Genomic DNA, 26,690 nt, shown 5'->3' on the forward strand with positions numbered 1-26,690 from the left:
TGGAATTCTAGGAAGAAAGATTATTACAGGGATTTCATTACATTTAGGAGCTCCCTTGCGAAATGTGTGTTATTTTGTTTTATTAGCCAAATAGATAACTGTATCGTGTATTTGAAACTCGTGCGCAGTAAATTCCGTTTCAGTCTTCAATAAATACTAAAGAGCGACAATTTCGCAAATAAATCTCAGTATAAGGATTTCGATTAGACTACCAATTTTCATTCATATTTTTGAGAGCATAATTAGAAATTAAATTGCAGATAAAAAAATCGCGTTACCTAGTAAAATTTTTTCTCCTGAAGAAGCATGGTCTCTTTTTTTTCAAAATTTGACAGAGTGCTTCAAACTTTTAGCACACAATATCGTCTATTGAATAATAAATATTTTTTACGCATTACATATTTTTTTTCAAATTTGCAACACTTTAGTTCAATGCTATTTTTACACATTTCCACTATCTCGAGTTTCTTAAAAATTAAATTATCGAAGAGAGAGTTTTGTTATCGTGAATTTCCGCAAATTTCAGAAAAATATTATGTCGGTCATAGTGAGATTTGTAATTTGACATTTGATCTAAACAGTCTCAATTTGCGAATGAATGGGACGATCATTACCAGCGCGGTATTATTTATCTTCCGCGTAGATAATTATCTCTCCGTTTTGCAATTTATCAGATAGAATCCGCGAGCTTAATCGTAGCCAATCTCAACATGTTTGATTCATGCGTAATAGTACGTTTTCCTGTCACATTTTCCTGCGTGCAGTTGGCTTTTTCACAATGACCTTGAATTGGCTCTTCATTAAACGGAGGGTAGGAAAATGTGGTATTTCGACGTGAAGGAAGGTGAAAGTGGCCTTGAAACTACCGTCACGTCTTCATTCACTAATGAAATCTGTTTCTACCTAATGAAACGTTTTTCAAAACGTTCACTTCCATGAAATGAATCGTTAATTTGGAAAAGAAAATCATTTCTACAAGTCGTACGGACAAACGGAATTGAAATATTCGATCAAAAAATGTATTTGTCATGTAAACGTAGTAAATCGTACAGTGAATGTTTAAATCGAGAGTTATTTTCAATTTTTATATTTCTTTTCTATAAATTTTGAAATTAATTTTATTTTTAAGAAAGTGTTTTTCCTGTAATGTGCCTATTTAATCCAAGTTCTTGTTTAAGCCAGATGCTTTGATCTGCATTTTATCTTTCACGAGCACCATGAATTTCACATTTCTGTACTATTGACCGATCAAATTATTATATTGTCATTAATACACATATATTAATTATCATTGACACAAACAATTATATATCATCGTGATTAATTGATTCACAAATCCTGCTTAAATCTCCATTAATATTTTCATATCGTTCTCCAAACTTTCATATTTTTATAAAAATCCAAATATTATAACAAGTACTCTACTTTTGTATACCAACCACAAATTTTGTATGTTCCCATGGTAAATGAACAAAAATCCACAGTCTCATAAAATATATGACAAATAATTTCCACTAAATAACGAGAACAAAATGAACCGTAATCATTTATCCTCATAAAATTAATAAACTATTAACATAGTTGGCCCGTTTGAATGAAAGAAACGAAATTGAAAGAGGCCTGCACATGGCGAGAAATTCCCCTGTCTATTGTCTCTATAAAAATCCAAATATTATAACAAATACTCTACTTTTGTATACCAACCACAAATTTTTTATGTTGCCATGGTAAATGAACAAAAATCCACAGTCTCATAAAATATATGACAAATAATTTCCACTAAATAACGAGAACAAAATGAACCGTAATCATTTATCCTCATAAAATTAATAAACTATTAACATAGTTGGCCCGTTTGAATGAAAGAAACGAAATTGAAAGAGGCCTGCACATGGCGAGAAATTCTCCTGTCTATTGTCTCTATAAAAATCCAAATATTATAACAAATACTCTACTTTTGTATACCAACCACAAATTCTTTATGTTCCCATGGTAAATGAACAAAAATCCACAGTCTCATAAAATATATGACAAATAATTTCCACTAAATAACGAGAACAAAATGAAGCGTAATCATTTATCCTCATCAAATTAATAAACTATTAACATAGTTGGCCCGTTTGAATGAAAGAAACGAAATTGAAAGAGGCCTGCACATGGCGAGAAATTCCCCTGTCTATTGTCTCTATAAAAATCCAAATATTATAACAAATACTCTACTTTTGTATACCAACCACAAATTTTGTATGTTGCCATGGTAAATGAACAAAAATCCACAGTCTCATAAAATAAATGACAAATAATTTCCACTAAATAACGAGAACAAAATGAAGCGTAATCATTTATCCTCATCAAATTAATAAACTATTAACATAGTTGGCCCGTTTGAATGAAAGAAACGAAATTGAAAGAGGCCTGCACATGGCGAGAAATTCCTCTGTCTATTGTCTCTATAAAAATCCAAATATTATAACAAATACTCTACTTTTGTATACCAACCACAAATTTTTTATGTTGCCATGGTAAATGAACAAAAATCCACAGTCTCATAAAATATATGACAAATAATTTCCACTAAATAACGAGAACAAAATGAACCGTAATCATTTATCCTCATAAAATTAATAAACTATTAACATAGTTGGCCCGTTTGAATGAAAGAAACGAAATTGAAAAAGGCCTGCACATGGCGAGAAATTCCCCTGTCTATTGTCTACTCAATATTCATGACCATCTCGATTACTAATAGAAGCGGCCGTAAAACTGCTGAATTGGTCACGGTTTTTCCATAGAATTTCAACTATCGAGAATAATGGATGAGAATAATTCACCGTTACCACGCTGCGCTTTATCCGCACGAGGATAAATTTGTTCTTTGCGTACGGCTCGTTTTGTGTTCAATGAACAAGAGAGGATGGTTCTGTATTAAAGAGCGTAGCCAGCCGTTGAAAATCTTTTCGCGTTGTTAATACTAAATGCCATCTTCTACACGGCGTTGCTCTCTAATTAGCAATCACCGGTGCTAATTAATCGGCCTGCCGATACGAGGCGACCGAGCTCCGTGAATAATGAAGCTTCCCTCGAGTTTGATAGCTGGGGCCTGCTCGTCGGTAAATTTTGATTGGAATTATAGTCGATGTTGGCTGGGATTACATTTTGGCCGGAACTTTCGAAATACATCTCTACGACTGCGATAACCTTATCGAAATGGAAATTTCGAATTAATGAGTTCTATTCAGCCTGTTGATAAGTTTTCAATGTAATGTGAGTGAAGTCACTCGTCAATCAACGAACATAACTTTTATCAAATACTGAGTAAGCAATTTAGTAATAATTTATTGGTAATTATCGGTAAATTTTATCTGTACGTTTTGAAATTTTGGAAATTCCAGAAATTATGGATCATTCGATCATCCCTTTCCAATGCAAAGGCCGTGAAATAAAATGAAAACTGTGTCACTGCGGATTTTTATATATTTCACGTGAAAATCTAATTTCGAAACAGTCAAAGCGGAAAATTGCGCAAGGTAGGCACGAGAAAATATGGAAAACATTCTAGGATACTTTCTATAAGAACTGAACGCGAAAACAGTTTTCTAAAGTTCCAATTTTTTTTTAAACTACATTCTCGAAGATATGAATTTCGCGGGTACGAAAGTTCAGAGTATAGCAACAATTACGTTACGATTTGTTCCAGTTTACACTTCTAATGGAACGTATTAGAATATTCCAGATGGTATGCGCAACCCACGATCGAATACCAATATGTCCATATTGGATTCACGGTTGAGTCACGCGGAAACAATTTGTCTTTCTATCGGCCATTCATATCTGAGATCTAGCTTTGCTCTTTTCCTCTCTCGATGCATGAATTTTCCATTATAAACGGGCGTCGAGATTCTTGGCACCAGCCCATTGTATACGCGCTTGGCTTGATTTACAATTGAGTTGTTAACATCCCCGGACATAACAGCGTCATTTATCTTTGCGATCTGGTTCAATTTTTCTGACATTATCGTAGGAATTCGAAGGATGTTTTCATTCGAGGCAACCCTGGTATCTGCCTGCTGAATTTTTGTCTCTTTTTGTGTTTTTATACAGCTGTCTTCTTACTCCTTTCAAGACCTATACAATTTTTTATCGTACGAACAATGTCTTTTTTCTTCGTTGTATTCGTTCTGTTTTTTTTTTTTTTTTCCACTGTTGAGAAAGTTCATTCTTTGGAGCTTTTATTTGATATTCATTTGCAATCGATACATTTTATTATTGAAATTACACATTTGAAGAAGTGACATTTTAATTTTTTCTTTGTATACAATTTTGTCCTTTATAGTGACTCGAATTTTTATCACATACTTGTTTCTTTCATCGTGACGTGCCTTTTTAATATTCATGCTTAAATCTTTTAATTTATTGACTGTGTCTTTTATCCTCGCACAAAATTTTTCCCTCTATTCTCGGAAGATGAAATTTCCTTATTGTTACGAACTTTTCCTGCAATTTTTCTAAGAAAATGGAATAATTTTTTTTTTTTTATCAATCAGTGCGGTTAGATCTATCAAATGCGAAAAGGCAAATTAATCTTCAACATTTAATCTATCTTTAGCTATCTTTAACACATTTAATCGTTTGTTCATAGTGTGTATATACCAATTTTACAATTTATTCATAACAACGTACAAACATTTCATTATTATAGCGCATATATATTAATTACGTTCGCAGTGGATGTTCTTTTTTTAAATTACGCTCGCATAATTTCGCGTGTGTGCTCGCGTGTGTTTCCAAACTTCTCACATTTTTAATAAATCTGAGAGCCTAGTGCTCGATAATTTCTTTCTTTTCAATTCCTAATAAAAAGAAAAAGAAAAGAAAGAAAAATCTAAAGAGCACACGTAACAGCATCAATCAATGCAACAACCTCGCCATATATTTACTATATAACTCTGTTATAAGAATGTAAAATATCCATCCAGGATCCGTTCTCAGCGCGCAACAATAGCTCTCACGACTATTACGTGTCCGTGCGTTTAATAATACCGAGCATCGTCCAATTATTTTTTCTTTCTTATGGATGGAAGATCCGTAACCGCGTTGCGCTTACGACCCGTTCTTTCACCGTAATCGAAATCATATTTAACGATATACGAGTTACGAGTCGAGCGGAGGCGAGAAAATAGGCAGCAGTTCGCGACACCATCGGCAGGTTTAGAAACCGTTCTAAAGGAGACTCGAGGTTGCGCTTTCGGTTTCCGCTTCGAGCGGTTTCGCAATTTTCAAGGCCGTCAGCGTGAGCGTGCAATCCACCGCCAGCACAAGCACGTTGTTGTAGGCGTTATACGCCGCGCGAGAACGTCGCCCACTAGGCAGTTTCTTAAGTGAATTACGATTGGAATTCGATTCGCGGTTGCATCGATCGCGTCTCGAATTAACTTTGGTTCTTTCTTCTTCTTTTTTCTTTTTTTTTTTTTTTTTTGGCTTCCTTGATACACATATTTTCGCGGGAGCACGTTTTCAAGCATGTCCTTGGCTCCGAAACGATAACCTCGAGAGTGCCTATTCAATAATTACGCCTCCTCGGAGGTCAAACCGATCAATTCCAACTCCTCTCGTTCAATAAGTTTGATGATATTCATTTCTCGAGAAACAAATCGCTTGAATCTTTATAGGTTCGTTCGTGTTAAAAGAAAAGTGACGTAAGTAACGATAAGAAAATGGTGCTATTGATCATTTTCAATACACAGAGTTGACCGACATTACTTCCGAACAGCTCGATTATTCGCCACAAGCTGTAAAAAAATAACCGATCTCCTCAGCTTCCAAAGCCTCCTTTATAATAAATATCGTAGCAAATATCGTTTGGATATTTTATATATTTCTGAATATATTTTATATATTTTGTATCTATATTTTTATTTTACATATTTTATATCTACATTTTATTTTATATATTTTATTATTTATTATTTTATTTTATATATTTTATTATTTATTATTTTATTTTATATATTTTATTATTTATTATTTTATTTTATTTTTATTTTATATATTTCTGAGTATATATTAATATATATTCATTCTCCTACTCTATAAAGATGATGCATTTCCAAAGAAAATACGAAATTATTTGGTTACCACAAAAATTAGAATTATTGTAATTACGACAACAATTACTAATCACCATAAATGATAAAACGGCACGAATTACTGTTTATAAATATATTTTACCAACGAAGAGGAATTGAATTCAATGCATAATTCAAGATCAGCGAAATTGTATCTCTATTATAGGAGAAACGATCGTATAGAATTTGTAACTCTGACATCGAGCAGGCTTTCGAATCGCCACCCTTCTCCTCCTCTTTTGCTTGCAGAAATTCCACGGAGCAGCGATTCGTGATCGATCGGCGAAATTAGTTTTCCTTACGACTAATTTTACTTCCGTTATCGTGTAGCTATTTACTGATCCCTTTTCCGCTCGACGGAATCGGCAAATGTTGCTCTGGAGCAAACTTGTACGGCCATACGACAGACATTGCGAAAGGAGCGATTGTGAAACGGAGGTGAAACTGCTACCGATTAGTGTAACATATTGTCCGAGTATGGACGAATGATAACTTCAACGAATCAGTCACGCTAATTTCCAGCGGAATTTCCGAATGCTAGTAATTTGCGATTGTCTTCTTGATATGGAAATATTTAACGATATACTATCAACTAAATCGTACGTAGAATGTAAATAGTTTCGAAGAGAAAGTATATATTGATCATAAGTAATAAAATCCTAATCAATTGTTATATGAAATTATTGAAGAGATCGAACGTTATTCCTTAGAGCTGTTAAAACCTGAATATGAATCTATGAATTCAATTCTAAACATAAAATTTTCTCGATGCTAGTGGTCAAGGACAGAATTATTTCCCCAATTTAGACCCTAGAAAATTTATCTCGTACTTTTCAAACTTATCATACACGAGAATTGGACTTAAGATCCAACGTTCCTACACCTGGTTTTATCGTTAAACATTTTTTTATTGCTGATTGACTGCAATTGTTAACTGGCAAGTGATCTTCGAATCCCAATGAATCGATAATTGATATTTCTGACAAATAAGACGCAAACAGTGTCGATATTAAAAATTGTACATTGTTATTTTTTCTGACATATCATTTATTTTTCAAAACCAAAACGCAGACCCCTAACGTAAAAAGGAGAACCTAGATTAATTCCAATTTCGTTTCATCCGCCATCTCTCCAATCTACACACACACACGCACGCGAGATCGGTGCATCGAACTCGACCGCCTTTACGGGAGAGAAGATCAGGCGAGCCAGGGCGATTGTCCGCTTTTCTCACCACGTTGCGCTATGGACACGCGATACCAGGAACAGGAATACAGAACACTGTACGGTGACTATGTATCACTATGCGGCTCGACTAGCCCAGTATGGCCAGAGAGACCTGGCCAATGTTGGATTTTCCAGCGGCAACAGGCTGGCGCGTGCGAGTTTTCAACGTGTGCAGAGAATGGGTTCTGGTACCGAGGCGACACTTTCACTTGCACGCTGCCAATGTCCGATCGGGTGCAGGCATGCGGTCCAACAGCCGAGCTGGCGTTACAGTTTCGTTCCACTGGTCAAGAGAGAATCCAGTTCGCCAGACAGTCGACTGACAATCCGATCCCAGCCGATCGGACGATCGACCCCTTGCCTACTGGATATGTAGCTCGAGCGCGAGAGAAAGAGGAGAGATCGCGCGCCGGAATTAAGGGAAGTAAAAAAAAGCAGAAAAGAAGAAGTAGATCCAGACGAGAGAGACCACCTTCGACGATCGTTGCTGCGAATCGGTTTCGACTCGAAGGTGCGACGTGGCTCTTTCGAGGCCTCGCGAGAGCGACGAATCGTTTCTCTCGATTCTTGAGTTTCACGCTTGGGTCGGGATTTTTCGTCAATTCTCGCCGAATTCGCGGGATTTTTCAACTAGAGGATTTGAACTGAGTGATTTGGTAGACAGGTGACTTTCGACTTTGGATGTTTAAGGTTTTTTGACAAACGGCGAATCAATAGATTCTTGGCGATTTTTTATGAGCAGGCTGCGGACATTTTATGCGAGTATATAGATTTCTGAGAGTGTAATTAGAAAAACTCGATAAGAAATTGCGCAGATTATACGTCGATAGCATTAATAATAAGCACTATGGATATTTTATATGTTATATTTTTCCATGTTACGCGCATTCTGTGAAATTTTACACCTTCGAGAATCTGCAGTCTATTTACGAGTACAAAAGAGTTGAAAAGAGTGCAGTTCCATTAAATGTTATAAAAAAAGAAATTGTGCTTTAATTTTTTGGTTTGAAATACGTGCTACAGATTTTCTTGAAACGTTAAAATTTTCTTCGTGAAGTGAAACAATTTGAAAATCGGGTTTTTGCACAAGTGGGCGACGTAAGAAACATTTTGCGAGAGATTTATGGTCAGCCCCTATATGGCAACGATATTTTCCTGAAACGAGAGATTGCTTTTCGGAGAAATTCTTGCGGGAATATGTGGAACGATCTTGAATGCCTGCACGACCATACCGAAAGGTGCTCGTGAAAGAGAATGGGTTATACAATCGAAATAACTAGGTGCGCACGTAGTTTGCTGAACTTCCGTCATCAACGTGCGACCTGTTGGAGAAAAAAAAACATGCGGGCAATTACTGTTACGCGGACTAAAAACGAAGAAGGCAGGAATCCAGCTGCTTGTTGAAATTAATTACTAACATTTAATAAATCAATTGTTCTACCAACAAACGCGACACTGGAGTTTGAGATTAACAGAAAATAAAACAATATGTGACAAATTGACGAATCGTTATCTTCTCAGCAAGTTAATTGTTATTTTTTTAATAAATCAGTTGCAATTTCTAGTATATATCAGTTGTTACATTACTTATATATTATGTATTATATTTATTATAATAATAATGGAGCATAGATTAAAGTTAAATTAGCAATTGAAAATTTCATTTCTTTTCTTTTAAGGGAAAAAAATGATAAAAGAGTAGTTGGCAGTAGTAGCTTGAATTTAGAAATTGAAAGCCAATAATTATTACAAGTGTGACAAATAAGATATAGTGATAAATAAAATTTACTTGACATTGGAAAGATGAAATGGAATAGATATGGGAATGTAGCGTGTTAGAACTGAACATTTACTGTCTTGCAACGTCTATTTATTTGACGCTTCATAAATTTAACGTTTAATGGGTTGCTAAACATTCCATCAGAAAGTTACATCTTTTGTAACAATAACGAGTTGTATTGCTTGCTATTCATCCAGAGGAAAGTGTTTTACACGTGAAAATGCCGAGTCACTGAATTCTACGTCGTTAAATTTCATGCCAATTATCTCAAATGGTAATCAATCTTTTTATCTTTACAACGTCTTCCAATGCGTATTGTTTCATCTTTCTCATGCTTTTATTCTCCCTCGAGCAATGAATAATTCAGAGAATAATAACAGTAATATTTAATATTGTGATATAACATTTTTGATAATATCGAGACATGTAGTCTGAATGTCAGCAGTGATAAAAGTAATAAATAATAATAATAATAATAATAATAGTAAAATAATAAATAATAATAATAGTAAAATAATAAATAATAATAATAATAATAATAGTAAAATAATAAATAATAATAACATCATAGGAATGAATAATAGTAATAATAAAAATAATAAATATTAAATAATATTAATATCATAGGAACGAATAATAGTAATAATAAAAATAATAAATATTAAATAATATTAATATCATAGGAACGAATAATAGCAATACAGGAAGTAAACGAAATCAACCTCAGTTGAGAGCAATTACAAAGTTCAATCAACTTTATATGTTAAAGCGGGATTTTCCTTCGTTGAGAAAGGAGAAAATGGAACAATTTACATTATAGGGGGAGAGGGGGCACGAATTCTCGATAATTTTCGCGCGCAAGAGGAAAAGCAGGAATTCGAGCGTACGCTCGTTCGCGATTGCCACGAATTCGGAATGACTTACGCTCGGAGAAAGCTCGACTCAACCTTTAATGGAATCTCAGCCGCATCGTCAAGGACGGCTTCGCCGATGTAACCGCGACAATTCCAGCATGAAAAGGTTAATTCGATTAATTCGATCGACTTTATTTCTCGTTCGCTCGTGGTAGAACAGTAGCTTCGCTCTCTGCAATATCTTGGCTTGGAAATTACGGAGTAAATTATAATTGGTATATAATTTCAATTACAATTGGAATACCTTTGTCTTTTTATCAGAATTAATAAGCAATCGTAAACTACGTTTCAGTTTGGTTGGAATTGTTCCAAGTGCTATTGTAGCTACTGCAATTGTTATTTCGATTATTTGACGACTGCTCGAAAATGACCAATTTTTCCAGAGGAATTTCATAAACTCGCAACGACGTATTTTTCGTGGAAATATAGAATTAGTATTTCATATACAGCGTTAATGTTATTATAATGATGCTCAAAGAATTTTAATACAGCCTTTTAATCTCAATCTTTCATTTTCAATTTAAAAAATCAATATTATCAATTATAGAATTTCAAAAAAATCAATTTTTATTTTTTTTTATTTTTTTTTGAATTTAAAAAATCAATATTGTCAATTAGATTAAAGAACTTCGATATAATATATAGAACATAAACTATTTGGTTCTATTATTATGTTTCTTTATTTTATTGTGAATAGTTTCCTATTTTTCACACTACAATATCTCCGATGCAATTACGAAAGTATTCTTCGTACACCGATAAACAACACGCCAACTCGTTCTCAATTAGAAACTCTCAACAGTGCAGCGAAATCGATGCCAGAATAAGGGAACAAGAAGTGGTCGAATAATCAGAAAACAGTTGAGTATTATCGCGAGGAAAGTTGGCCATCTTCTTCTGATGTCGTTTCCGTGACATCATCGAGGTCAATCATCGAGTTTCTTCGCGTTGTTCGGCCAAACGATTCGTATAATCCGGTTAGAGACGATTAGAGTCCGACAATCAACGAGGAAAACTAACAGTTGAGAAGAAATAAGAGAGGAAGAAATAAAAAAACTTGAAAGTCATTCAGTGATTAGTATAATTAGATACACGGGAATCTAGCCGCGGCGGTATAGTGCTTGCTTATCAGATTCTGATTAATCAAATGTAATTTACAACGAAATTCAGTCACCACTTTTCCTTCGCCATTAACATTCGTTAACTTCGTTAAGTAGCTTTCATTGTTCAATTACGCTCAGTGATAATTTCGTTACTTAAATCGCGTAATTATGTTTCATGTTATCTGTGGAATCGTGCTTTCGTCCCGTGTTGGTTATTGATGGTTTCATTAACTCTTGAAAGTATGAAGAGTTATATGGTAATCATCTTGTCAGGAAGATTAATACTATCGTTTGAACGTTTGTCGGTTGATAATGCAAAATTTCACTGTAAAATTTTGTTGTTGCTAATACTTCGTACGTTTTAGTATTTAAATTTCTAAATTTTTAGTATTTCAGTATTTAATGGCTATTTTAATATTTAAATTATTAACTTATTATTCAGAATTGAATATTAACTAAATTGAATTTAAATATATATTAACTGTTAACTAATTTTAATATTTAAAATTAAATATTAATTGAAATTGAATATTAGATATCTAATTGTCACTTAATTGTGATCTGATTAATTTTATCAATTTGCTTATTAAATTGTTGTCGATGACAATTAATTGCCGAATTATTAGCAATTAATTATTAAATTTTAGAAATTTCTTCATTTCTCGCATGCCTCAAATTCCCACGAGCACAAAAACTGTAAAAATATTTAGATTTGTTTCGTTTATGAAATTTTTAAAAAAATTGTATTGCATCTAAAAAAAAAAATCTACTGTCGTCTGCTCGTAACATTTTATTTCTTTCTATGTTTTTCCTTTTCTTTTTAATTTTATCTCATTTTATCTGAAAGAGGAAAACACAAGCCGGATGCTGTCACGCCGCCATTAACGTTCGCATTTCGACCAAGTGCAGCAAGTGCTTAAATCTTTTTTGTGCTAGCGGTAACGTCAAGGACGTTTCCTTTTGTTTCTCTTTTTTCTGCTGGGTCCTCTTCGCTGACACCACTCGCGTCGAGCAGGTGATTACCGTTTCCACAGAAACTGGAACATCGCGGAACCAGATGGAAACGAGGACTGCACGGCTTGTTCAGGCAGGAAGAAGTCGATGCAATCGTAATCAACCGAGCTAACTGTCTCCTCGTCTAATGGAATCGTTTGAGGACAACGATTGTCCGTTGGTCTAGTTGCTCTATAGTTATCGGAGGTCGTGGCTGTCGAGAGGAACCAGGCCTCTCACAACCTGTTTTTGCCTCTCTGTGTGCGTGAGTTGAAATCTCTCTCTGAAACTATAAAACGTAAAACTATAAAAACTTATGCAAAGTTCAAACACGCTCGATGAGAAATGGACCAAGAAATCTCGACTGACGACGTGATCCAAAAGTCAGTCTGTACGATGCAAAATCCAAAGAGGCGAGGCAAGAAATTGTCAACGACGATTTGCGGCCTGTGTAAAATGAAAAATCAGTCCTCGTGAAATTTACGTGAAAAATTCAAATTTTCGTGGAAAACGAACCAAGAAATTGTCAAGAATGATTTACGGTCTGTGAAAACGGAAAATAAGTCTGTGTAAAATTTGTATGAAATCTACGTGTGAAAAATGGACCAAAAATTATCGGTCGCTGTGCGTCGAATCTGATAAGCCGAAATCCAATTGATATTTCTTTTTCCGAAAAGCTAAAATCGTTGAAACTTATAGAGAGAAACTGAGAATTTGCTTTATTTCATCTGTGGAACTCTCGCGTGAATTTGTCCAGAAATCAACTAGTTTTTTTATCTATTTTATCTATTTTATTCTTTGTTGTTATCATCTCGATTTTTGAACCTTCTATAATTTTTCATTCGTCTAACAGATCTAATAGATTCACGTTTAAATCACAGACTAAACAGATAAGAATTCGCTTAATTAGACATTTTGCCTAGAATTTCGTAGCGTAAACGAATGCTTTGGAATATTGCAGCTAATGTAAGAGGATCGTTCACGATCAGAGCTCGTGGCCAAATGATTTCTAGACGGGAGAAAAACCTGTTGTGTCCCACGGATGGGCAGAAGAAATCCTCCTGTTGCTTGATTACTCACTTAGCAGCTTTCATTTGAGTTTCTATCAACGCAGCTGGTGACTTTCGAGTACGACTCGCCGTTTTTCACTGCGTGTGTCTCCCTTTTATCCAACTACGGTAGTTTTCGTTTCATTTCGTGACGCGCGATCGATCTTCGTTTCTGCGTACAATTCATCTTTCTTCTCGTTTTTGTTGTTGTTGTTGAAAGTAAATTTGACAGACTGGTTGTATTTGAAGGAACATCCGATGCCTGATTTCGAGTTAAAATTGGAATTTCAATCTAATCGAATCCCAGTGTAGACATTTTACTTTTATCGGTAATTCCTTTTTATTTTCTCTGAATTTTACAATTTTACTCCGAAGTTTAAATAAATCAAATTATTCGAATTTTAAATTAAAAGATTCGAATTTATTAACGATCGAACAATAGCAGCGATAAATGATTTACTATTTCTTCAGGAAATCTTATATATCAAATTCAAGTAGAAGGCAGTAGTTTCATGATTTTTAGTTCATCGTCGTCGTCAATAATTAATTACATTATTTTTCGTACGCAAGTTACATTGATTGTTCAATTATTGACAAAGAAAGGAGTGTATCGTCTTTTTAAAAAACTCCATTAAAAAAAAGTAAACTTTTAAATTTCTTTCTAATTTGTTCTTTTAGGTACAAGAAAATTATAATTAGAAGTCAATTAATTAGTTAGTAACGATGAATCGGACTTGTAGAGTCGATGGTTTATTCAAATACGACACCAAAGGTGTCCGAGTATTCTTGGAACGCGTGTTCTCAATTCGACTCGTCCCGATTTCCGCGGATTTCTTTCCAACCGCGTGCCTTTTCTCTCTCGCTAGCTTGACAACGATTATTCATCTTTCTGAACAGAAGTTAGATTTCATTTCAATGATAGAAAATAATTCATTACTTCGACGTTAATTCGACAATAATTCTTCTTGAAATATTAGTTAAAAACTTGGAATATTTGAAATAATAATTTGATAGATGTGAAGAATGTGGCCTCTTGTTTTTTGTTTGAACGTAAAGGAACAAATTGGATAGAACGTAGAATGTTTGATTAAATTTTTTAAGAATATCAAAATCAGTTTTCTGTCTTTTTTACTGGACTTATATTTTAGCCAAAAAGACCAACAGAGTCTATGCTAATCATCATCTTTCTTTCACATCACAGAAATTTCCAAAGATTCTCTATATATAAGAATATATATAGAGAGTCATTATTAAACATAAAGATTTATGTTTAATAATGATTAAAGATTAATAACTCTAACTTTAGAATTTTTAAAAAACTTAAAGTCTTAGGAACAATGAGTTTCATTATTTGCACTGGATGCTGAGTATTAAAGATAAAAATTGCTGTATGTATACAAAGCCATATTTCTCAAAATACCTACAGTGAAGAGAGATAGAGCATCGACACTAAACATTACAAAAGAATTGTATTTTATATTTTCTATATTATATACCATTACATTGTTTCACATTTAAACATGCACCCACAGTCGTGTCACTAATTAAATTCTATAAATACATCTATAAAAATCAGTACAAATTCTCTTTTTAAACCAAGACGCCAATTTTCGTTTAATTAAAGCGAAACTTGACATGAACGAGCGAACGAAAGGAATGAAAATAAATAAAAACGAAGAAAGAAACAGATCCCTAAATAGAGAAATCATTACGTTTGATTGCAAGGGATTCGTGATAGAGTTCACTCGTCCTCTCCAATCAACGAATTGAACGCGCATTCCTGCAACCAGATATCTTCACAAACGAGTAAACGTGAAACAAGGGGAAAGGGTCCCTGGTGACCCAAAAAATAGCGGGCTGTTGCCGGTCCAACGATCGCCGAAGAATTCGCGACCAGGCTTTCGAGAAGAAGTCCTGTTACCTTGGTACCGATATGTTAATTCAAAAGTAATAAGGTATTTAGTGAGGCCTCCTTCTCGATCCGGTCCGTGAAACTGGCCGAACGATGACTCGCCAGTGCGAGCCAGACGAATTTTAAATGGTGAAAGTCTCTCCGTTGCTCGATCGACGAAGCTCGAAAAAAAGCGCTCGTTCCACAATGATTCGCCGATGAACAAATATTTATGCATCGTCCTGCATTTCTTTTCTTCCGTTGTTGGGATTAATATTTCTTCGTGCGAATTTGACAAATTGCTTTTGCGAAGATTTGGCGGAGACACATGGCGCATTACACATAGCGAGCCCAGATATGCGTCAGACGCATATCTGTCATTTCTAAATTAGAATAACGCTCCATCATCACTTCAAACACGATCTTAAACGACATGTATTACGATTATTAATAAGAAATGAACTGATTTAGAGAGTATTGCGAAATTTGCTGAATCTTCAAATAGTCACACGAAAGATATCAAGTAAGTATTATTTGTAAACAGTGCGAATTCTTGCGTACGAACTATTGCGGTCTATGGAAAGAGAGGCCGGACAGAGAGTTTGCTCTGTTTATAAAATTCATTATATCTCATAAACGAAAACAGATAGGACATATATTTATATGACTTTTTTTTCATTATTTTTAGGCAGTTTACAATCAGCTCCCGAAGTTACGAAACATGCTGTATATATATATATACAATCAGCTTCCGAAGTTACAATATATATACACATATATACAATCAGCTCCAGAAGTTACGAAACATACTGTATATATATATATACAGCGCAAGCTACTTTCAAATTTCAATTTATCCATAACCATTAACTTGTAGCTGGAATCGTTACAGTCTCCAACGTTGTAGTAACAAATTAATAACCCACGTCAACCAACTATAGGTATTTCATAACGGAGAAATGATAATGTTTATTACAAACCGTAATGTGTAGCACGCTTTTCACTTTCAGATACATCGACGTTAATAAGGGTTGCCTTTTGCAATTGGTCGTCATGTAAACGCGCTGTTACGTAAACCTCGTGTTGCGTATCGAGGTGCACAGATCACAATTCGACACGACGTTTACGAACTTTTACATAATCGTTCGCCATTTGCGAACAGTTGTGACCGGCCATTATATTCGTTTAAATCGTTTCATCGTTATGAAAGTTTCCGCAGAAACGATTTTCCTTGTTAACGAAAGCTGGCTCCCCTCGGTTTAAAGCGACCGTATAAGGTGAAATGAAGTTTGATTGCTTCATTTGATTGCCAGAGCGTACGGTTTTAAATTGTCGTGGACTGATAAAACAAATCGGTTTCATACCGAGGGGAAAGATTAAACACGAATGGTCCCCCCGGCGATTTACTTTTCCTACAATTGCAATTGTTGGCGTTATCTTTTGTCATTAGTAATCCGATAAGATTAATTTTCAATATTTCGCAATTATCTTTTCTTCCCAGTGGTCTGATAGAATTTTCGATGTTTCACGAAAGTTGCTTTAGAAATGGTACCATATCGGTACCATAAATTGAAAAGCACAGAAAATGTCTTTTTTCCGACGCATAAATTTGCAAAGCTGAATTAAAAATTGACTCTCGATCTTATTCCTACGCAATGAAGCTGAAAAATTGAATTGATCAGTTTGACTTTTGAGAGATTCGTAGAATAATTTTTAATTATTCTACCATTCTGCGACGATTCTTTCAATAAAATGAGAATGATTTAAAAGAATATCTTTCTCTCATTGTCAAATTTTCTCTGCTATATTTGCAACGGAGAGAGAAAATTGTTGCATTATATGTAATGCAAGTTACAGTATTGAATTCAGAGTATCCTATTCGACGATTCGTCTTGTGAAATGGATAAGCTGCAATGGATTTCTAGGCCGTGCCATGAAATATGGCGTCACGAGTTATTCCGGTATTCCGGAATTACTTTGTAAAGTAATATAGCAGCTAAATTATTACTGTTGTCAATGGTCGTGTTGCTGTAAGATTATTATTATCAATACACAGCCACTGTCAGTATCAGGCCACGTTGATGATGATTCAAACACATTCAACTACTCCAACAACACAGTGCATCAGTTGAGTTTCTCAGAATTTATCAACTGCTTTAGTTGATATAATTAAAGGTTACATTATTTTTCAAAAAAGCAAAACACTTAAATTCTTATTTGTAATTCTTCAAGATTTCGACTTTTGTTACTAAAAACAATTCTCAATATTAAAATCGTTGAAGACTCTTTTGATTTCTACCGAGATCTCCAAAATAATTAATCTCTGTTGAGAGAAAAATTACAAAATTAAGATCTCCTTTCTTACAGTTAGAAAAACTCTCTCGAATATTAAAATTTTAAATTCTACTATTCCTAGAAACGTTTTCACAAAATTTTCAAGATTAAAACCTCAACCTTCTTCTGCCAGAACAATCAAAATCTCTCATCTTGCATTCTTAGCTCTTCAATGGATGACTGATCTAAAACGATAACTTAGGATTTTCTAATCATTTTCATAGATTTTATTAATAATTGTTTTATCAAGTTTGATAATAATTTTCGTTACGCGTACAACTATAATCAAAGCGTCAGAATTAAAAAAAAAAAAAAAAAGAAAAACACCCAAAAATTAAAACCTCAAGTTCTGCTATCACCAAGCACCTCGAAAATAATCAGAATCTCGACCTCCATCGTCCACTATCTCTCAGAACTAAATTCTCGGTTTCCAACGTCCGGGGGAACCCTACCGTAACGCGGTTCCAAGGCGGTAAGATTCAAGATTCAGTCTCGTTTTCTCCTCGGAGGCAAGAAGGGAGCTCGTGTTACCCGCGGGTTCGATAAACAACGAAGCACAACCGCTCCAAACATACATACATACATACATACATACATACATACGCGTAGCCAGTTATTTTCGATCCGGTGGCCGCTTTTGAAATCGAACAGGCCGCACGCTCCGCGGGGTGGTTCGTTCGTGGATGGTAAAGCACATGCAAGTGCATCGTGCAACGTCGCAGGTGCAGCCTCCGAGTGACGTCAGAGTCCATTGTTCGCAGCATCATGGATCTCGGGGTCTCTTTGCAGTGCAACGACTTCCCTACGTCGACTTTACGAGCCTTTCTTACGCGGTTCGCTATTCCCTTTCTTTCGTTTCCCTCGCGTCTCGTTTCCTTCGCTGGCGTTCCGATCATACAACGAATAAGAACGATCGCGGGAGTATATTCCAACGTAACAATTGTAACAATTTTCAACAGTTTTTTGAACATTTGTAGCAGTTTTGAAAGTTCGAAAGATATTGTAACGAGATATGTGTTTTGCGCCAATGTTTCATTGGACAAATTAGGAATTATGTCATATCAATGTAAATTTATTATATTAATATAAATTTATTATATTAATTATTTATTATATAACATAATTATTAATATTAATTCATTATCATAAAAAATATTTAATATGAATGAGCTTTGATATTCGTTGCTTGAGATGGATGGCTGTATAACAATTTTTTGATCAGATACTTGTTGAATATCTTGTAACTTTTGTGTGTCTACATTTTCAGATCGGTTTCATATTTTATCGCAAATACGTATAAAAGTTCTTGCGGGTCACGAATACTTTCGTGAAATGATATGTGTGAACTTTATTATAAAAAAATCATTTGTAATACAGAAATTGGTAACAGAAGTAATTTTCAATCATATTGTCGTATTGAAAAGTAAATGAATAGCAACGAACGCCATTTTATAATCTTCGGAATGCAAATCGAACGAACTTCAGAAAATAAATTGAACAGAACAGACTTTGAAAAGTTCAACCGCAGACACTAAAATATTCCAAATGTACCAAACGATTAAATACACTATGAATGAAACCTCGAGAAGTCAAACGACACGAGATTCTCCAATTCAAAAACTTGCTTAAACAACCCATCTTCGAAACTAATTACCATTCTCAAGGGAAAAAAAAAAAAAAAAATAATAAGAAAGAAAGAGGACAAACATCGGCGGGCAAACTACCGATTCGCCCGGGATTATTTCCTCTTCCTAATGAATTCGACGAAAGCCTTTTCACCAGGAACGGCTGGCGCGCACGGAGTCAACGTGAATTCCAGACATCAAGGCGAACCGCGGACCTTTTATTTACGTTTCGAGCCTCGGTTACCGATCCGTAACAAGCAGGATCTTTAAAATATCGGCGACCAACGTGCCCACGGTGGACCCACGAAGCTCACGGGTCTGCCTGGGCCACGATGCACGCGTCTTCTGCAGCCGGTTCGACTGCATTTCACGGCTAACGCACACACGCCAACAGCGCCACCAACACAACGACAAGCTTGCCCACATTCTGTGTGTGTGTGTACACACACTTTCGATCTCATATGCAAAACACATGGAAGCGATTGGACCGGCCTCGAGCCTCTGAGAGCCTGGCGAAATTTCGTCAGGGGCACCATTAATGAATAATGGTGTCGCCGTGTGAACGGCGAGGAGATTTTCTGGTAACTATCTGGTAACTCCGAATGTTTCGAAAACGTTTAGCAAAGTAATGTTGTGTAATATTATTGGACGCAATTGGAGAAAGATTAGAGGTGAAGATTTTGAAATATGCGACGATTGTATAATATTTCTTGGTTGTATAATCCGAGTATTGGTTTTCTCGAGATATAAGACGTTGGTGTAAAAATGATCGAAGGAAGAAATTCTCAGTTTATTAAGCGAGTGTTTTTTATTTCGATGAAAATAAGAATTTATAGATGTACGTATGATTGGAATTTATTATATGTATCTACGTATAAGAAAAAAAAGCAAGTTATAACTCAGTCTGACAGATAATTGCTATACAACCAAGGAAACGTTGATTTTTGACCAATTATCTGCATCTAGAACTCACAGGTAGATAATAATCAACGTTCAAGAGAATCTTGATTTTCCTCAATTTAAAAGACATTTAAATAGAGAATTGTCAATTATCACTTAAAAAATCCATTTGAGCTTTTCTAATGAATTTAACTAACCTTCTTGTAATTCTTAATTTTTTTTTCTTTTCTACTCAATCGAATATTCTTGTTCCAACAAATCTAAACACTCTGCGAAAATACGTACACATAAAATTTGATTGTGAAATTAGCTCCTTCTCCTCGCACGCTTTACAAATCTGAACGTTTCGCAGACGTATTTTTAATCTCGCAACGAAGGTTATACAAATTTCCTCCATCTGAAAACTATAGATTACAATATCATTGAAGAAGCCGAAATGGTCCAGTAATCATCGACGAATCGGTAAAATTTGTCCGATTTTCACAATTCGATTTCTCGATTTCTTCTTTTGTCGTTACGTTTTTAAACACGTCGAGCAAATTCAAGAAATTCCAGGCAAGACGCGAGCGTTCAATTTCAGTAATCTCCTCTCCGACCACTCGAACGATAACTCTTCCAGAGTCTGTTGCGCTGTTGCGTTCTTTTTTTTTTTTTTATTCCACGCAAGAAGCCCCAGGACACTTAGAAGATACTTAAGATTCCATCATCTAGCTGCGTAGCACTCGTTCGACGCATTAGCCTAGGCTCGACTCCATCTGTACGGAGGTGCACGTAGAGAGGAACACGTCCGTTCGCTCGTTCGTTCGTCCTAACCTCCCCTTCCCGGACACGCCTGGAATCACAATTTCAAATGCCCTAACCGATCCTCCGATCGTCATGCGAGCCTCCAATTGTTGGCCGCAATTGTTTACCGAAGAGCAGCACGAACATCTTTGTTCGACATTCCGAAAAGAAAAATATACTGTCGAGAGCTTGAAGAGTTCTGAAGTCAAAGTGGCTTTTCAAAGAATTGGCAGAAATTATTGCCCTTCGTTGAAACATAAGTTACGACTTTATTAAAAACCTGAAGAGTTCTGAGGCCGCTGAATCGATAAAAGTTGTCATCCTGAAAAGTAAGTGATGTGGAAATGTTAACGAAAACCTGTTAGAACTTTTCTGATGGTTTCAATATTAAATAGCTATTGATCCTTTGGATCGTTGATCAATCACGAAGTTTATGAGCGTTTAAGGCTCACTCGAAATTGAATTTTATAGAATGGTGCAAAGAAATTTGAGAATATTACTTTAATAATTGGGAAAACATAGATATCTTACACACTGTTCCAGAAACTTTTTTAATATTTTCAAGTTACTAATTTTTCCAACTAGAATAACGCATCGATAGAATTTTCATCCTTCTAGAATACTCGTCTCATAGTTACCACTAAAGCTATCCTGAATCCTCTTCGACTAAAAATTACATATTAAATATTAAACACAACGATTTGCATCGACTGACATTACCGACCCTATATTGAGATTTTCCATGACAGAGGATTCGCTATTTATAACCACGTTGCAATTATTCCGTATAAAGAAGTTTCTACGTCTCCGTATAGGCGTACGATCTGACGCAGTTTGCATTTTTATGTAACGCACAGGTGGAACAAAAGGCGTTTAGAAGCGAAAGATCGTCGGTCTTTATCACCGTGTATCGTGCATTCGAATCACCGGTCAGTGCTCCTGCCAGCCACCTTCTTTGTTACAGCGTAGCTCATTTGCAGCGGGGAACTCAATGAAATTAATTCCTAGACCTTAACTCGTTTCCGTAGGGTGCCTCCAGTTACCAGCATAACGGCAAACACCTACTCTCAGCCTGCTATCTGATCAAAACGTCCCTATAATTAATCTACGTGTATGCGTGCACCGACGAACCTCTATCGCCAGTCATTCCTCCTTAAAGATTTCCAGAGGACCAGAGTTCTTCTTAAAGAATTCTCTAACGTGACAGAGGAACACGATGCATCTTTCCGTTGCAAGACTGCAAAATCGTCTAGCGATACGATTCAATTGCTAAATTTATTTCAATTCATTTTCATTATTTACACCGTCTGCGATATCTTCAGAGATAAAGAGAATTAAAATTAAAAATTAAGAAATGATCAACGTTTCTTCATCACGAACATTCTCAAGCGGTAAGATTAACTTGCACCATCTCCAGCATGGAAACAACGAAAATTAGTATAAGATGAGAGAAACAGAATCGACCGACATTTTCCACGCGACAAACATTTCCAATAGCACGAAGAACTCGAAAGAGTTCGAAACTCACCCTCGCCGGCGTTCCTAGATCCCCATGACACTTGGCTAGACACTGATAAACACAACGATCGCTCCTGAATCCTTTGGTACGCGTCGTACAAGGTTCCACCGTGTGTCTCTGGTATCCCCGTGTGGTTCACGTGTGCACTCGCGCGTACAACCGACGACCTTCAATCGAATTTCAGGGCGAAAAGCGGCGAGAAGACGAAGGAAACGCGGGAAAACACGGACTGACCGAACGCTGGCAAGACGAGCGCGATCCGAGGCCTTCCCTCGCGATGGTAACAGACTTTGGGCCCTCGAACTGGCCGCTCTGCTCGAACGTAGGACCCACGGTGGACGGCGCATGCGCCGAACGAGCCCCACCAACGCGAATAAGTCCCATGGTGGGAGAGAGGTAACCGGCAACCCTCTTGCGTGGACCTGTTGGCTCTCTCGACACTGGCATCACTCGTGCACACTCGATTCGTTCACCTGTGGATTTCCCTGCTCAGGTGGCAGCACCTCACCTGACATCCGATTCGACCGGTGTTCGTCCGACAGTGGCGTAAGAAGGGACATTTTTAACTCGTTTTCGAGTCAATGATTGGGGAAGTTTGAAGAAGCAGGGGGGATTTATTTGGATTTTTGGTTTGAGAATTTATCCTTTGCTTTCGAAGGAACTTATTGAATCTTGGAATATATATTTGGAGATCGTTTCTATATTCCGTGTAATGGATCTTGGGTAGGAAATTGTTTTATGTGCTAAATGTTGACTACTGAAGAGGAAAATATGGAAGAATTGTATTTTGGATATTTTCTTTTTTAAATTTTCTATAAAGACGTAAGATGTTCTTCGGTTTGATTTCATTTTTGATTTCGTCTTATCTCTATTTGTTATTATAATGTTAGGGAGGAAGAGGGATGTAGAAAATTGGAAGATTGTTTTCACAGTTGAAATAATGGCGAATTATAAATTATAAGTTGTGGATATTTCAAGAAAAGTAATTTATTAGATATTTCCAGGAAGAACGGTTCTAACTATTTCATTACAAATGACCAACAGTGTCTTTCGAAAGATTAAAGAATGTCGATAATGATATAACACAGCTTTTATAATTCATTAGAATTCATCTTGAAAACATTAACATTTACATACTTAAATGGTAGTTAGACTATGAACACACGTTGACGTACCGATCAGAAGAAAAAACTATTTATTATGAACTTTACATTTCACTTAGATGTAACTGAACATAAAAACAATGTGACAAAGTAATATACCTGCTGAAATATATGCTTAATGGAAATTTTCCTGTGATCAAGAAGCTCAATTACTGCCTCACGTGGCCATTTTCTCACTTCTCGTGCGCAATATTTTAAACGTCACGACTATAATTTTTCCGCGTTTTTATTTCATAATTGACCATCCTGAGGTATAATTGAGGCGAAATGTCTCTTGGAACAAATATAGTGTACAGTAATCTCCGGTGTACTCATGATTATTCGAACGAAGACGCACAGAATTACAGGGGGCAAACCCCTCTTCGTGAACCTGTTCCTTTTCATTCTAAATGCTATTCACCTGTGGAAATTCTCGTTCGCCTAATCCTGGCGCCGCAGTGGCGTAAGATCGATACGACTCTATTTACAATTTCTCCTTCAAATTAGAAAATTTACTTCGTTTTGAGTGAACAAGATGATCGGAAGAATCGAGGATTATTGCAGGAGAAATTGTTATCAGGTCCGTGTTCTACGATTTCGCCGGGCTAATTTATAAATCAATATTTAATTTAAATTTTGATTTATAACGTAAATTCAATTGATAATAACTGTTAGTTAAATAAAGTCAATTTACTTATTCTGCAAAATACAAATTGACGGTAACAAGTGAGTCTTAAGTGGAACAAATATGACACAATAGAGCTTGAATCATTCGAAAATAATTCAAATATGTAGAATAATTATTTTATATGAAATCTAAATATATTTTATAGAAATCTAAATATATTTTATAGAAATCTAAAATATGGAAATCTAAATATATTTTATAGAAAATAATTTCATTTTATACAGAATGTGAAAACAAATAGGTAAACAGATGGAACATATGGATGGAGTATAAAGTAGTTAATAAGGTAAATCAAAAATAATTATGATCTCGAAGAATTTTCACAAAAGTCCCCATTCACCCTTTGTTCCTCTCTATCTTTGAACTTTGTTCGTAATTCTCTCTCCTGCGAACGTCACTTTTGCTCTTCGCTTCAGATGAATAATCAATAAAACGAGAAAGTGAAAGATGTTCCACGGTCGACGTTTTAAGAAAAAAAAAAAGCAGCGCAGGTTACGATTCGGATAAATTTGCGAATGTTTCCTCGCATTACGCAAGTTAATCATGCGGCCCATTACGTTTCGTTTACGTCCGCTGGGTAATCAACGCGATTAAGCGTTGATACAGTAATACATTTTTAGACGTAATTGGCCCGGACGGCACGCTATACCTAATGGAACAATAAACTCGCGCAATAAACTAGCTTTCCCCGTCGTACGCGTGCTCCTGATCGGTGTTATAAATTTTCGATACATTTCGCCGACACATTGCTTACGCAAGTGCTTCACTGTTCAACGGTGTGTAACGCCCGGTTACATAAAGTCACAGCCATTAACGTTAATCGTTAGTGACATACCAACGTGCGATTGATAGAAATAAAAATTAAACAGGCAGGTTGTTGAATGTGAAAACAGATTGAATATTTAAAAAGAAAAAAAAAAAAGAAAAAAAGAAAAGGAACGAACGAACGTAGGACATAGGTGAAAAAAAGATCGAAAGATGTTTTAAAATCGTGGATATCGACAGCAGGGATTTGTTTAATTATTACTTTCACCGTGATTCTAATCAACCTTTCTTTCTTTCTGGAGTAAGTTTTTCTTGTAATATGATATGTATACAGATGTAAGTACGTATGTGATAAAATACGCATAAACAGATTATTGAAATTGGTCTTTCTAGTCGATTTATAACGCGCAATGTGGAAAGAATTCTTTCGCGAACAGTTCTCTCACGGTGACTTGAAATTTAAATCCTTTTTTTTTTGCGATTTCAATCAATATTCCGGAGTAAGTGTAATTTAATACTGACGAGGAACATAAAGAGGTAACACAAATGAGAAACGATGGAAAGATTGAATACTCTAAATAATTGTCGTTTGACAACAAGCAAAGGAAACTATAATATTACGATGTTTCCTGTCAGAAAATGGTTACGTGTTTAGAGAAATCTGTAGACTCGCTTATTATTGTATCAGAAACGATAGAAAAGAATCTCGTTCTATTCATGAAAAGCGGTCCGAGGATCCATCGACTTTAAAAAGAAGTAACGAGAGTAAAACTAATTATCCAGGCAACAAGCGCAAATTAGAGAAGGCAAATTAACGAAGGCGAGGGCTTGAAAAAGCGACGAACGGCTCCGCAGAACGCGTGATTATTTTTTTCAACACGCAAACGAGCACGAAAGCGAACCGAAGGAACGAAAGGAAGAGGAGTGAGTTATTAACGCACGATGTGGTCAACGATGTGCATCCAACTGTCCGTTGATGCAGCTTAGCCCCTTTTCCTCTCGGTTACTTCTCGGTTTCTTCCTCGCGCCTTTTTCAACGCGCCGATGCGAAATTCTTAGGGAGATAAAACTCCCTAGCATCGAGGAAGAAGCAGCAACGGTCGAGGGCTTCAATTACTTGGACTTTTCGATAATCATCTGATCGATGACTGTGTTTCTCTGTTCATTGTTTGCACAATTCTGGCCACAGAGTTTCCTCGGCTGAAATATTTATTATGCAGAATTTCCTTTTTGTTCGTTCGTTTCTCTCGACTACGTGTTCACGTAAATATTATGAACTCTTCTCGTACTGAGTTGCCGATGGATGAGATTTAAATGAAATATTATTCTGAAAACCAATTGACCAATTTCATCCTCTTGTGCGTATGTATTCCGTTAAATTTCGTCTTCTATAATTTTCCCGAAAATTCATTTTCTTTCTCACATCGTGTAATTTTTTTTTCTTCTCCTTCGTGATGGTTCGCTACTCTCAATCAACAATGATACTGCAGCTATAGATCTATAATATAATGTATTTAAATATATATGTATAATAGATCATTGTGAATCAATTTTAAATTAATTACATTCGAAGCTGTATTCACAATCTGTTAATTTCGAACATGAAAATTTAAAAATCTATCGTTATTCTGTAATAATTTTCAGTTAATTTAATCAATAAATTGAAATTAATATTAAAGTTTAATTAATAATTTAAAATTAATATTAAAGTTTAATTAATAATTTAAAATTAATTACATTGAAGCTGCATTCACAATCTGTTAATTTCGAGCATGAAAATTTCAAAATCCATCGTTTACATTATTCTGTAATAATTTTCAGTTATTAAGTCTCAGTTATTAAAGAAACGATA

General features: G+C 35.5%; 1 protein-coding gene across 5 annotated transcripts in view; it reads right to left on the reverse strand.

The window, feature by feature from the left end:
- Nucleotides 1-22,626, reverse strand: part of LOC122530122 (titin-like) — a 74,813-nt gene extending 52,187 nt beyond the window's left edge. For 3 of the 5 annotated variants that reach the window (XM_043656799.1, XM_043656796.1, XM_043656798.1), the window contains exon 1: nt 22,253-22,626. The gene's annotated coding sequence lies outside the window, so the exon portion shown is untranslated. The remainder of the gene's footprint in view (nt 1-22,252) is intronic. The other 2 variants (XM_043656800.1, XM_043656801.1) reach the window with 1 other exon arrangement.
- Between the last annotated feature and the right edge of the window lie 4,064 nt (nt 22,627-26,690).

The sequence above is a fragment of the Frieseomelitta varia genome, unplaced genomic scaffold (assembly GCF_011392965.1).
Source record: "Frieseomelitta varia isolate USP_RPSP 00005682 unplaced genomic scaffold, Fvar_1.2 scaffold_33, whole genome shotgun sequence".
NCBI classification, from domain to species: domain Eukaryota; kingdom Metazoa; phylum Arthropoda; class Insecta; order Hymenoptera; family Apidae; genus Frieseomelitta; species Frieseomelitta varia.